At 52.4% G+C, this 14,762-nt stretch overlaps 2 non-coding genes across 2 annotated transcripts; one reads left to right on the top strand and one right to left on the bottom strand.

Moving 5' to 3' along the window:
* Window positions 1-2,663: 2,663 nt before the first annotated feature.
* TRNAT-UGU (transfer RNA threonine (anticodon UGU)) lies at window positions 2,664-2,737 on the bottom strand. Its single transcript has one exon. It is a non-coding gene; the product is annotated as a tRNA-Thr (tRNA).
* A 3,526-nt stretch (window positions 2,738-6,263) lies between these two features.
* Window positions 6,264-6,336, top strand: TRNAF-GAA (transfer RNA phenylalanine (anticodon GAA)). The gene has a single exon. It is a non-coding gene; the product is annotated as a tRNA-Phe (tRNA).
* The last annotated feature ends 8,426 nt before the right edge of the window (window positions 6,337-14,762 follow it).

Below are 14,762 nucleotides of genomic sequence, written 5' to 3'. Positions count from 1 at the left end.
AGGGTTTGCAGCCTTTGTGTCTGCTCCTGACATGCTCTGCTCCTTTCCAGCTGCTCCGTTAGCACAGCAACTCCAGCTGGCTTGGCCCCTTCTCTGCCAGGCCAGGCTGGGAGGGAGGGGGCGGATGGGGAGCAGGCTGGGGTGGGAGGCAGGTTCAGGAGCAGGCTGGGGCTGGGAGGGAAGGTGTGGGAGAGGGCAGGGGCACTTGCCTGGCACAGCTTCTGTTGGCTGAGAGGCAAAGACAGCTCTGTGCTTCCTCGCCAGGGACATCAGTGAGGGAAAAGCCTTCAGGTACGTGCAGGGACACGGTTTCTGTGCACGAGCTGCAATGCACCTGCTGGGCTCTCCTGCTGCAGAGCAGGGTCTGGTTCAACTCCTGTCACAGGGGCCTTGGGCTTATCAGAGGGAAAGGTTATGGCAGAAAGAGACGAGCCCTTGTGAGCATAAGGGTGAGCTCGAAAAACAGAGGCATTGAGGCTTCTGCCTGGTTTTGAAGGAAGGACCTTTTGTGCGTCAGGTAAATGGAATAACGACTCCACTACAGGAGCTTGACCTGCTGCTGTGTGGTACCTTGCCCTCCCCTCCGTCGCATCCTGAAGCCACTGCTTGCCCTGCCACAGGCAGGTGGGGGCCCTTATAAAAACTGGGGGGAGTCCTTCACCGGCTCAGCTGCTAGAGGAGAGGGAAGCAGCTGCACTCACAACTGGGACTTTCAATTTCAGCTCTTCCAGAACTGAGGTCCTGAGTGGTTATGCAAATAAGACATGCAATATTTAAATCTGCACCTCATTTGCATTTCCTATCGGCCACATTTCCATGCCACTTCCAAAAGGGCTGGGCAGTGTAGCCACAGGCTTCGTGTGTCAATGCTCCACAGGACTTTTTGAAAGAGCTGCAGCTTTTTTGCAAAAAAAAAGCTCTCCAGTGCAGACATAGCTGTGGGGAAAAAAGTAGAAAAGCAGAACCAGGCTCCAGCCTAAACATTTGCAACAGGTTATCACAAAGAAATGTGTGTGTGCAGAACAGAACACTAGAATTCTTTCAACAACTTCAGAACATAGAAATGTTTAAACACCAGATTTATTCTCTCTCCTCACACTTGCTTTAAAAAAAAGTAATTCTCAGCACAATGAAATTGATATCAAAACTTTCTCAGAAGAGCTAATCACTGAGGCTACACTTTCAAAAGGGGGATACTCATGAGCCATTTCAACAGATGCTAATGAAGCTCTACCCTGCATATGCAGCACCTCATTAGAATAATAGTGGTCACATGCGGGGAGCTGAGTTTTGGCAGATCGGGGTGCACGGGGCAGTGGGGGGGTTACGTTTTGGTGGTTCAGATGTGTGGAAGGTTTAGGTTTGCGGCTGCAGGGCTGGTGGGGGGGTTGAGTTTTGGCAGTTCAGGGTGCACAGGGCAGTGGGGGGGGGTTATGTTTCAGTGGCTCAGGTGTGTGGGAGGTTGAGGTTTCACTGGTTAATGCACATTAAGCACAACTCAAAATCCTGCCCCCTTGGCCCTGGCTCACCACACCTGGCCTTGTGCAGTCTCAGTTCAAGCGCTTGCATGGCTCTGGCTCACCACCCACCGTGCAGCTCTGACTCACCCCCACTATGTTCAGCTCCAGCTCAATCCCCTGCATGGCCCTGGCTCAACTTCGCCATCTGCAGCTTTAACCCCCCACAGGCTTCATCCCGCTACTCCCCTGCCACGGCCCCAACTAGCAGCCAGGCTTAATCCACCTCAGCTGCCCCCCAACCCCAGGACTTACCTTTCAAAAGGAGCTCCAGGAGCTCAGATGCTCCTGCTGCTTCCCAGGCTGACGCAAACTTCACGTTCTGTGGGGGTGCTGGGTACACAATCCTGGCACAGCTGCACAGACTGCTGGACGTGCTTAGCCATGTGATTAAGCCACAAACCAGCTCCCTGCTGTGGGGTCTGTGGTTGTGACCCCACACCCCCCTCCAAAGCGCTGATCCATTAAGGACCTTGCTGTCTTGATTCTGTCCGTAAGGCCAGGCTGCCCTGCAGACAGCACTTGGACTATTGACTGTGGCTGCAAGTTTACGCTGCCCTGTGAAACATAAAGGGGGTTCTGAATACACCACCCCAACAAGACCATAAATATGAAAATACTATTTACTCCTTATAACACGAGAACGAGCATCACTGAATGAAATTAATGGGCACTAGATCTACCAGAACCAAAAAGGAAGCATTTTTCACCCAGCTCACAGCCAGCCAATGGAACTCCTCACCAGAGGAGGTTGTGATGGTCAAGATTAGTCCAGCATTCAGTAGTCAGAGGAAAGCAGAAGGGAGGAATCATCCCAGGCTGCAGCCCACCACAACTCCCCTCCTCTGGGAACCTGCAGCAGGGGGCTGCTAATGCCGACAACTCCATGGTGGGGGGGCTTGAAAAACACAGTATCAAAGGCAGAGAGAGCCCTGGCCTGCAGACCCCCAGGAAGAGCCTCACCCCCCCACCAGGACCCTGCCCCCACTAGTAGAGGAGCCAGGAGCACTGAGCTGTCAGCAGCTCTGCTATGAGTCCGTCAGCATCATGGAAATCATTAGAATGTACGTGGTGGGTCATATCAAATACACACATGGACCAGTCCTGTCTGCTAGCAGTAGCCAACCCCAAAAAGGGACAATAACAAGGCACCACTGGGAGTTGAACCCAGGATCCCCTGCTTACAAGGCAGGTGCTTTGGCCAGCTAAGCCATGGTGCCTGTCTCCAGCCAAGCTCTCCTGTCTGCCCCACCTCACTCCTTGCTGCCCCATCTGGGCCTGCTTAGCTCTGCTTGAGTGGAGATCCTGTCAGGCAGAGGAGCCTGTGGAGTTTAACTCCCAAGGGGGGTGACTCTTTGGACAGGTCTGGGCTAGAAAATTCAGTGGTGTCACTCCATGACTCAGGGGTGTAAAAACTGTCCCCCCCCAGTACAATGTAGACCTCCCCCACTGCACATATCATCCTGGCAATCAGAGAGCTTTTGTGGTCCACGTTGCTTGGGGAAGGGCAGATTTAGAACTCCTAAGGACGAGGTGATTTCCAACACAGAAACAAGAGCAGCTTCTGTGACAAAGGATATGTGTTTCACAGGTCCCTCCCATGGCGTCCCTGGTCAGAGTCCTGCCAGCTGCTCATATTGGGGTTGACAATAAGATAAAGTCTTCCCCTTTTTTCACACACTCCCAGGCATTGCTTTTCTCACAGCTTCACCTCACGCCCGCAAGTTTGGCCCTTGCACTTCAACTCAGCTTTGTCCCTCGTCCCTCTGATGCGAAAGGAAAGAGGCCCAAGGCCAGGCTGACAAGTCAGGGGAAAGCAGGAGGGAGCAGGAGTTGCAGGCTGCAGCCCACCACAACTCCCCTCCTCTGGGAAGCTGGAGCAGGAGGCAACTAATGCTCACAACTCCATGGGGAGGCTTAAAAACACAGAGAACCAAAGGTGGGGAGAGCCCTGGCCAGGACACAGCCACAAAGAGCCTCCCCACCCCCCAGGTGCCAGTAGCAGGTGGGGTGGCTGCTGACACTCAGGGACCAGCATGAAGGAACACAAACAATAATTACTGACCAATAGACTTGAATCTACGATCCCTGGACCTCAGCAGAGGAGCACTGAAGTGTCAGCAGCTCTCTTACGAGTCCCTGTCAGCATCTTGGAAACCAGCAGAATGGGCATTGGGGGTTATATCTCACATCCATGTGGTACAATGTCCTGGCAGGTTTCCTGAAAGGGCAGTAGTTAGGCACCCCTGGGACAGGAAACCAGGGGTTCCTGTTTAGAAGGGAGGTGTTTTAGCCGGCTAAGCCATGAGGCCTGCCTCAGCCTGAGCTCTGCTGTCTGCCCACACCTGACTCCTGCCAGCCACACCTGGGCCTGCTTCGCTCTGCTGGAGTTTAGATCCCATCCGGCAGAGGAGCTGGGGAGGTTTAACTCCCAAGGGGGGTGACTCTTTGCACAGATCCGCGCTAGACAATTGGGTGGTGTCTCTCAGGGGTGTAAAAAACTGTCCCCCACCTCCGGAAGACCTACTCCAGTGCCCAGATTGTCATGGCAACCACAGGGCTTTCATGGTCCACATTGCTTGGGGAAGGGTCTTGGCCAGTGAAGACCCGGAGGACAAGTGTCCTGGGACTGCTGTACTGGGGAAACTGTGGTCAGTGCTGGAAGCTCCCTAGAAATGGGGACCTGGCGACATCTGAAAGATTCGGTAATCATAGCACATGACCCAGGTTAACCTTTGTTTTAAGGAGAAATCTTTAAGGCCAAGGAGCCCGGGGTCCAGCAGCTTTCGAACCCAAATGGGCTGTTTCTTTGCAGGGAGCAAAACGGAGGGAAATGGAAGAGGGCACTGGAGAAGCTTCGCTCCCGGCCTGACGCTGCCTTGGAAAAGAAGGAAAAAAGACACCACTTCTGTTGGAGAACGTGGGCATTTATCCCAAAGCCTCTCGCACGCTAAATGAGCCCTCTACCAACTGAGCTAATTCCCCTGTGTCTGAGCATAATTTCTGACTCACCGATCTTATTCCAGAGGCCACAGCATCCCTGTGGCTGCCCATGGCTACGGCTGAGGGACACAAAGGCTGTGTGTGCACAGCAGCGCTCTTCCTCAATAAGCGATTCCAGGAGAGGGATTCCAGAGCTGTTGGTTCTGATATCGCACAGCTACACTCAACATGGGTTTGGAAACACTGCTCTGCTATTTGGACATTCAGTATCTACAAACAATGGAACCTGTTTTGAAGCCCCTTTTTCAAAAGAGCTATTTGAACTAGCTAGAATCATGATCTCCGGAGATGCCCAGCCAGGGCTCTGCTCTCTCTCTCTCCCTCTCTGTCTCCTTTGAGCTCCTGGCCTTAGGCAGGAAAAGTCTCTTCTTGTCCTCAGGTCTGGAGAGGAGCAATTGATGTTTCTGTCACCCTCAGAGCAAAAGAGGATCTTCTTCTCTTCAGTTCCATCCCCATATGCCCCGAGAGGGCAGAAAAAAACCCTTTGCCAGCTCACTGTCCTCCTCAGCACTCTGTCGTGTCAAGTCTTTCCACATCAGCTCCGTTTGTGCCCTGGACCTATAAATGATCTACACAGAGCCAGGAAAGGAGGAGCTCTGAATTTGTGTTATTCACTTATACCAGGACAAGGGTTTGTGCGCTCTGCCACTTGAGCTAACTCCTCTGCCTGGGAACAACTCTCTTAACCCACTCACCTTGTTCCTGAGCCCATAATGGGACCCTCTCTGCCCCTGAATCGTTTCTGAAAGGGCCACTTCGAAAGCATTTTTCAGGTGGCCTGGTGAGCTTGATAGTTTGGTTCCTTTTAGTAATAACACCAAGTTGATGGAGTTAAGTCTACTTGGTACACTTGGTAGACTAAGAGTCCAATGTTCTCACTTAGCTCACAGCTGTAAGCAGGGAAGAGAAAAGGAGAACAATAGGAAGGGGTGGTGGTTTAATCAACCTGATAACTGCAGACTTTTTTTGAAAAAGAGTTAAAATGGAATCAAAACTTCAGGGTTGCGGAGCCAGTTGTCTTTTCAAGAGAAACTACCTTGAGCTGAGGTGCTGTTGGTCTCAAGACGACGTCTGTGGCTTGTTTTTAAATCTTTTTTAACTCTCTCCCAACTCCCCTTATATAATTACCCAATTGGGTCATAGAAACATAGAATCTTCTCTGTGTTAAGTCATCCCATCTCCTTGCAATGTGGATGCCCAGAAGAGAATCCCATGGTTGAAGAAACCACAGCTCTCTCTGCGACATGATCTGCACAACCACACATTTACCTCCATGGTTCAAGGATCCTGGACCTTTTCCTTCAACAGGGAGGATGGCCGAGAGCACCTGAGGACCTCTGGATGCTTCATCACAATGGGTCACTTCTTCAAAGACTCTCCCTGGGGTTGCTTTGCTTTGTAACTCTTGGCCTTTACACACGAGTGGCCCTGCTTACTTCTTGCCCCTCTCAAAAAGCTTGGGCACCATCCGGTCACACAATAATCCTGAGGCTAAGTGGCGAGGATGTGGTAAGATACTCTTGTGGTGAAAGGGTCAGATCCCATCTTCTTCCTTACCATCAGTATCCTGCAGTCCCCTGCGGCCACTGGGTGAACCAGGAAGTAAGGCAGAAATGGGGCAAAAGAGGAACTCAAGCTGAAGGAAGCTGCCAATATTCCTCCTGCCTCCTCAAGGGCACTCGCAAAAGCAACAATAGCTGAGAAAAACATTTCCAATAGTGAGGTGGCAGCCTTTAAGCAGCTGCTGAAGTAGCTCAGTTGGGAGAGTGTTAGACTGAAGATCTAAAGGTCCCTGGTTCAACCCCAGGCTTCAGCAGAGCCTTTCCTAACAAAGGCCCTAGAGCAGTTAGTGACTACTTGGGTCCTTGCTGCCGGAAAGGACATTGTCAGACCTTTCTGGACACCTTGGTGCTTGAAGGCTGTTCCTTTCTTCTCTTGCTCTTCCTCAGCAAGGGGAGGGTGAAAAGACCCCATTGTGCCCACTCTCATCCAGTCAACTACACAGAACTTGCTGAGAGTTCCCTAAAGTCCACTGCTCCACCTGCTGACCTTGTGAAAGGCAGCTCTTAGGGCCTCTCACCACCACTTTCTCCAGGTTGGCCTATCCACATGTCTCAGCATATGCCACACAGGTGGATGGCATTGCAGGGGAGGCTCAGAGGATGCCAGCCAAGATTCTGTGGTGCACTGGTTATCTCAAAAGTTTCCAAGCTGAAATCAGCAACAAACACAGGATGTCATTTGTGTCCTGGCATGTGTTCCTGCTTGTATGGCTGGCCTGGAGCCTGGCCTTCCCTGCCCCTATGAGTGCCAGCAATCAGACAGCTTGCAGTACCTTTCAATGAGACAAGGGAACACAACAGCCTTGGCCAGGGAGCCTGTCCTTCCTCTCTGGCTGCTATGAGCAGAGGCCCAAAAAAAAGGACACAGGCTGAGTGGCTGGCAGGGAGCAATCAAGAGACCTGATGGGAGGCAACTTCAGCATTCACAGGTTGTGTGGATGGCAGGTTAAAGGACTGTGGATTGGATAAACAGATGGTAAGATGGATAGAAAGCTGGCTGGAAGGTTGGGCCCAGTGGGAAGTGATCAACGGCTCAATGTCGGGATGGGGGTCGGTTTCTAGTGGAGTTCCCCCTCGGTTCAGTTCTGGATCCTGGTCTGTTCAACATAGTTATCAATGACCTGAATGAGGGGTTGGATTCCACCCTCAGCAAGTTTGTGGATGACAATGAGCTAGGGGGAGAGGTAGATATGCTGGAGGTTAGGGATAGGGTCCGGAGTGACTTCAACAAATTGGAAGACTGGGCTGCAAAAAATCTGATGAGGTTGAATAAGGACAAGTGCAGTGTCCTGCACCTGGGCCGGAAGAATCCCAAGCATTGTTACAGGCTGGGGTCTGACTGGCTCAGTAGTAGTTCTGCAGGAAAAGACCTGGGAGTTGAAGTGGACGAGAAGCTGGACATGAGTCAACAGTGTGCCACTGTAGCCAAGAAAGCTAACGGAATATTAGGTTGCATCAAGAGGAGCGTTGCCAGTAGATCCAGAGAAGTGATTATTCCTTTTTATTCGGCTTTGGTGAGGCCGCATCTGGAGTACTGTGTCCAGTTCTGGGCCCCCATTTATAGGAAGGATGTGGATACACTGGAGAGGGTCCAGCGGAGGGCGACCAAAATAATTAGGGGGCTGCAGCATGTGACCTATGAAGAAAGGTTGAGGGAATTGGGACTGTTTAGTCTGCAGAAGAGAAGACTGAAGCGGGACTTGATAACAGCCTACAACCTACTGAAGGGAGGCTGCAAAGAGGCTGGAGAGAGGTTGTTCACAGTGGTCACGGATGGCAGAACAGAGAACAATGGTCTCAAGTTGTGGTTGGAAAGGTCCAGGTTGAACATTAGGAAAAACTTTTTCACTCGGAGGGTGGTGAAGCATTGGAATGGTCTGCCCAGGGAAGTAGTGGAGTCTCCATCCCTGGAGATGTTTAAGTTTCGTTTTGACAAAACACTGGTGGGGCTGATCTGATGGGTCTGGTCCTGCCTCGGGCAGGGGGCTGGACTTGATGGCTTTTTTAGGTCTCTTCCCTCCCTGTTCTATGATTCTAGTGCAGCCACCCCCCCTTTGTCCTATGGATTGAACAGCTCTAATAGACAAACCCCCAAAGGACCATCACTCCTTTGTTTTCACTTAACCCAGCTCTGCCCCCTCCACCTCAGCTGCTGCTCTTCGCATGGAGTCTTTTCCAGGAGCACACACCCAGCTGGCTGCAGTTCTCTCCCAGAGGCCAAGGGAGGAGGGTTGATCTCACATCACAGGAGCTGAAGAGGGAGAGGGCGGGAAAGGGCCTCTGAGAGAAATCCTGAGCACGGACTTTTCTAATGTGACTGGAGAGGTTGAACTGAGGCTGTTTCTTGTGGCCAAAAAGTGGGTGTGTCAGGAGAGGAGTTTGAAGCTGTGTCTCCCCACAGAGACCTGAACACCCAGTTGAGGGCAAGGGAGACACTTTGGTCAGGCACTTGTGAACACTTTGCCACATGCATTTGACTTTTACACACTTAACTCCTTCAACTGTGTGACAGAAGGACAGACAGTTGTTTCTTGGGGCCAGGTTAGCTCTGTTGGTCAACAGTGAGCTGTTTCCATGCAGTGTCATAGGTTCAAAGCCCATAGTGGGCAGTTTTCTTCTTGTATTGATTGTCTCATCCCACACAGGAATCTTCTCACGCCTTTCACTGACATGTTGGCCTTTGGTAGCAAATGACTCTTCTTGTCCTCAGCTCTAGCAGAAGCGACTCCATTGCCAATTGCTATTTCCATCATCTTTGGAATGTAGAAGAGGATTTTCTTCTCTTCAATTCTACTCCCACCTGCCCAAGCAGAGAAGAAAACCTCTCACCTGCTGACTCTTCCCCCTCCAGTGCTCTGTAGCTTCATGCCCTTGTGCATTCGCTCCAGCTGTGCACAGGGGGGTATAAATAAGATACACCTATCCAGGTGAGGGTAAGGAAATGTGGAGCTCTGCTCTCTAAAGAGAGGTGTAGGTTCAATTTCCACTCATGACATCAATTAGATTTCTGCAACAGCCTCAACTGGCCTCTTTTCAATGTCTCTCCTGACATTGCCCCAGCCCCTACTCCAGGTTTCTGTGAGAGCAGTGGTAAGAATGAGGCATAATTAGACATGCACTTCTTGGGAAAGTGATGGTGAACCTCCTACTCTGGCAGTGCAGCCACACAGTCAAGTGGCTAAGACCTCCCATCTGTACCAAGCTCCTGCTCTCTGCTCTGAGAACTGCACGAATGCCAGGCTTGTAATGCACCAAAGGCGTTGTATCCCCTTGTGTCACCAGCCCCACCTTGCAGTTGAGCCTTGGGTTAGTTGTTTGGGCTCAGTCTGTGTCCAGAACAAGGCTATGGAAAGGGGATGGAGCCACACACCTGTCTGTGCTGCCTGCAGCCCCCTGAGGGGAGAAAGGAAAACAGGCTCAGTCCCCCTCTCTGCTCACACAGGGGATGGAACTGCTGTGCGGATTTTCATAACATCAAGGGGCTGAGAAAGAGCCAAAGGCATTAACTTGATTCCGTCACTCCCTCCATCAAACTGCCTTTTAAACTTCCCTGTTTCCTTCCCTCCCCTATTGCTCTGCCGCTGGCTTTTAAAGCTACTCACCCAGCTCAGGCCTTCCCCCTCCTTAGCCACACAGGGGCAGGCTGAGCCTCAGGCTGATCAGAGGCAATCAAGGGAACAAGGGATCAAACCCTCCCAGACACACAATCCCACCTGACACCGTCACTGACATGACCCCCAATCAGAATCAAACTTCACGCAGTCCAGAAAACTCACTTCACTCCCACCAAACCATAGTACACTCAAGGGCACCTCTTCAGCAGCGCCATCTCCTGCTCTCCCTCTTACGCTCCCCGGCTGCAGCCCCCTGTCCAAGACCTCATTCAGAGTGTAACCCTTCTGATGGAAGGAATTGGGAGCAACCAGGGTTGGGTTCATCATCGAGGGCTTCCTTTTCATCCATCTCACACTTGAGCCCCCACCCAGTAGGCTGGGAAATTCTCACACCCCCTGGGCACCTCAGACAGGCAATGCTTCCCCACGCGCAAGCACAGAGTCTGAGTGTAGAAAAGGACTTTTAATAAAAGAGGCAGAAAAGTCAATTAGCAACAGCTTGGGAAAATTATCACACCCAGAGTTCATAACCAATCCTCAAGTAACTGGCCCAAGTCAACTGCATTGAGCAATGTCCTTGGCCTCTCAGGCTCACCAGTCCAATGCAGTCAATCTACACACCCGACTTTCTCTGCACCTCCGAATTCAAATGCCCCGCTTATGACTTGGTCCAGTCCATGTGGGCACTGACACCTCACACTGATGCATTCCCTCATGTCACCTTTGCTCCAGTTCAGTGTCCTGCTTGCTCATCCCAGCCATCTGCCGGTTGTCCACCTTCTACTTCTCCTACCAGCTGACCACTGGTCATGCCACCTGTTTGCCACTGTGAGTCTAGCCTGAGGCAAAACCCTGTGATTTAAGCTCTTGGCATCCATGAAAGCACAGTGTCATAAAAAGTCACTAATACCCAGTTCTACCTTATAACAGGCAAGAGGAGCTGGTCAAACAAGACTTTGACTGAGTGAGCAAGCACCAAGCCTGGACACGGACACGGACACGGACACGGACACGGACACGGACACGGACACGGACACGGACACGGACACGGACACGGACAATATTGCATTACAACTCAACCTCTCCATTTACAAAGTTTTAAACCAGGGAACCCTGTGCAATCCATGTCTTATGCAGTTACATCGACTGCCCTGTCCCCCACAATGACTTGGGGCATTGGTGAGATTTCATGATTCTTCTGCTGAGAGTTAGCATAAATTGTGATTTTACAACAATGTGTTTACAATCGAAAAACCTCATTGCTTCCTTGCTACCCATCAGGCTTTGTTTGCAAGGTATCACACATGCACACCATTGCATTCTCATGCAAATGATCTCTGGGTGACACATTCCTCCCAGCCTTCAGCCGCATTGAGTTCCCGCTGGCACATTCCTGACATAAGTAACCTAAATTGTTCTATCCAAAATCAGGCCTAATTGGTTGAGAAAACCCTGAGGGGTACCAGAAATCATCCCCTTTTTGGTGCCTTACAAAAAGAGACTTGGGGAGAAAAATCACCTACTTGAGCAAGTTCCACCTTTGTGCTGCAGCCTCCGTCAGTGTTCTGTGTAAGGTGTGGGCTTGTGTGAGTGCTCAGCAGAGATTCCAATGCTCCCCAGATGGTAAGCAGAGCATGTCCACCTTGGTATTTTTGTGTCTACTCATGGTGTGCATTTGCTCAGACATAAGATTTGGGGGGCGGGGGGGAGGACAACAGAACTGTGAGAGGTCTCTGGGGAGGGGACGGGGGCCATACTCCACATTCCCACCAGGGTTGGGATGGGGCTGGGATCATGAGGAGGTGAGGGCAAGGGAGGGGTCCCATACGCTTGGGTTAACTGGAAGCTGCAAGAAAGGAGGGAGGGGTTGGGGCAGATTGGGTGGGAGCAGGGCAGCAATGTTAGGGACTGTGGGCGGATCTGTGGGGAGAGCTGTGGGACACTGTGGAGGACATGTTGGGCAGGGGCTGTAGAAGTGGCTGGTGAGAGAGTGGGCGGCTGGGCCAGGTGGGTGGTCACAGCCTGTGTGAGGGTGTCCAGACAGCCTGTTTTCCAGTTGGGCTCCATCTGACCTGGTGGTATCCCAGGTGGGTCCCAGGAGGCTGTTGAGCTCCTGGAAGTGGGGCAGATGGTGGCCGCATCATGGGCTTGGCAGTAGACCTGCCACAGTTCCTTCATTTTGCTCCATCGTTGGTCTGCTTTGCAGGTGGGGTGTCCCTTGGAGCTCAGGCCAGTCAAGAGGTGGCTGAAAACTGCAGCATCCTGGCACCAGCTTGTCACGTGGAGCAGTAGCTCCTCATCCCCTCAGAGCACCAGAATTCCTTGACCTTGGCCTCACTCCTGGCTGGGTTTCTGAAACCCCTCAGATGGGCCAAAGGGGAGGGTCTGGGGGATACAAGGCTCCAGGTCATTGGCCATGGATTGCCACAGGATTGCTCTGGGGAGCCATAGAGTGCACTGGATGGTTTCCTGGTGGGAGCTTGTGCTGTCCGTGCTGCTAGCACGCTCTCAGCTTCAACCCATGGGGTTTCTGGGTCCCTGCATCTTTAAATGCAGCTGGACACACTGACCATAGAGCCCTGCTTGTGCTGGCAGAGGCATCTCCGCGTGACAGCCAGCCAGTACCATGGAGGACCCCCTCTTTCAGAAGAGCGATGCAGAGCTCATCTCCATTCATTCTCTTTCAAAAGAGCCTTTCAGTGGAAGGGGCTCTTCCTGAAAGGGGAAGGGAGGAGGGATTTTGAAAGGAGCACCATGTTCTTTCCAAATTCCTATTGAATTTGCCCTATTGAAGCCCTACTGAAAGACTGTGTTCTGTGTGTAGATGCTCCACAGCATCCCTCAGAAGAGCCCCTCCTTTCAAAAACTATTTCAAAAGCACATGCCAGTCTATGTCTATGCACCAGCAGGTTTTTTGAGGCAAAGTTGGGGCGCTTTTGAAAAATCCCACAGGGCAGCTCCACACAAAATACTTTCCTCCCATGTTAAATGAGAAGTACACAGCACTTTCCCTGGCAGCCGTCTCCCTCTCCCAGATGAGGAAAAGCGCCTCTGCCAAAAGATTCTTTCAGAAATAAGGCTGTGGCCACATCTGACCAAAACTTCGAAATGTCCACGCTAATGGCCAAATCCAACTAATGAGTACCCCCCATATAGCTGTGCAGAGCCATGCACGTTCGAAAACCACACTTTACACGTGCTATGGCCAGAAGTGTGCGAATGCTAACGAGGCGCTGACTTATCAATTCAATGCCTCATTAGTATTCTTTGATTTGGCCATTTGCATGACAATTTCAAAGTTTTGGCCAAGTGTGGCCACAGCCTCAGGGGCCCTTTTTCCGAAAACGTTGTCCTCATGGTGCTGGATTTTTCAGTCCCTGGCCCTTTCCTTCTGAAGAGTGGGGATTGTGTGGCCACTCTCCAGAGGAAGACCGGGTCAGTTATTTTGAGCCCCTTTTTTGTGGCTCTGATTAGCATGGACATGGCCCTCTGCAGTCGCTCAGAGATGAACCAATGCAGAGCTGGCCCTTCCGACATAACAGCACTCCTAGTGGGGCGAGGTACAAGGGTTTGAGATGGAGGGAGGTACAATGGCCCCAGTGGTGGGGAGGTACAATGGCCCCAGTGGGGGAGAAGGAGGTACAATGCCCCTGGGGGGTGGGTAGACGTGCAATGGCTCCAGCATGGGAAGGAGGTAAGTTCTCCCCAGAGTGATGAGCTACAATGGTCCCAGTGGGGGGAGGCACAAAGGCCCCAGCAGGGACGGAGGTACAATGGCCCCAGAGGCAGGGGGAGGGAGAGGTACTATGGTCCCTGTGGGGGAGGGAGGTACAATGGCCCCGGCAGGGGAGGGGTGGAACAGTGTCCCCAGCATGGTGAGCTACAATGGTCCCAGTGGGGGGGAGGTTCACTGGCCCCCGTGGGTGAAGGGGAAGGTTCAATAGCTCCAGGGAGGGAAAGGGGAGGTCCAATGGACCCAGCTGGGGGAGGGGGAGGTACAATGGTCCCAGGGGAGGACAATACCCACCCCCCGTGCCCCTAGTGTGTTGTTCTCAGACACCCCCGTTGGGCCGCTCTGTCCCTGAGTGGGGGGCTGCCCAGGGCCCTGCTCCGATGGCCAGACAGGATTCGGCTCCCCCCAGCCAGGTCAGAGCAGGCCTGAGAGAGGAGAGAGAAAGTGAACAAGGAAAATGATTGACTTGTTCCCATCATATCAGAACTGGGGGCCACCAAGTGACATGAATGAGCAGGAGGCGTAAAACAACTAACAGGAAGCTCTTCACCCGGCACACAGCCGCCCCGCGGCTCTCCCTGCTGAGGGAGACTGGGACGGCCAGGGCTATAGCAGGGATAAAAAAGCTCGATCAGTTCATGGAGGTTCGGTCCAGGCTGGGAAGGAATGTTGTCCCTGGGCTCTGTCTGTCAGGGGCTGCGCATGGATGGCAGGAGAGAGATCGTGACCTGTCCACTTCACTCCCTCTGGGGCACCTGGTATTGACCACTGTTGGCAGACAGGATACTGGGCTGGCTGGACCTTTGGTCTGACCCAGTACGGCCGTTCTTAGGTTCTTATCCATGTGGGGCTCCCCTCACCCCAAGCACTGCCAGCCGGAGGCTGCAGGCACTGCTGGGGAGCCAGTTAGAGTCAGACCCATGCCAGGAACCAACCACCGCCCGCCTCTGTCCACGGCACTGCCCAGGGTGTGGTCACTGCTGTGTCTGGTCGGGGAGCGAAATGAAATGAAATGAAAATGTTCTTCTATTTGCACCTTGTTGCAACAATATTCTCTGAATTAGAAAGCTGTGATTATTCCCATTTTACATTGAACTTTCACCGGGCAGAATGATCCCCCTCCCCCACCATCTGCTGCCCCAGGGCCACAGTTCCCTCGAATGTTCCCTGGGGACGTAGAAAACATTTTGCTCTGTGCACCAAGGCCTGGGCAGATGTGCACCTCCAAGAGAAACACCGGCTGCTGCCTGTGGGGCTCTGCTAATTAGCCAGGCAGCACCTGTATCTCTCCTGAGCAGCCGCCCAAGCACACAGCTTCCAGGGACACTGCCGG

This window comes from Carettochelys insculpta, chromosome 25 (assembly GCF_033958435.1).
Source record: "Carettochelys insculpta isolate YL-2023 chromosome 25, ASM3395843v1, whole genome shotgun sequence".
Lineage (NCBI taxonomy): Eukaryota > Metazoa > Chordata > Testudines > Carettochelyidae > Carettochelys > Carettochelys insculpta.
This window is presented reverse-complemented; position numbering and strand designations above follow the sequence as displayed.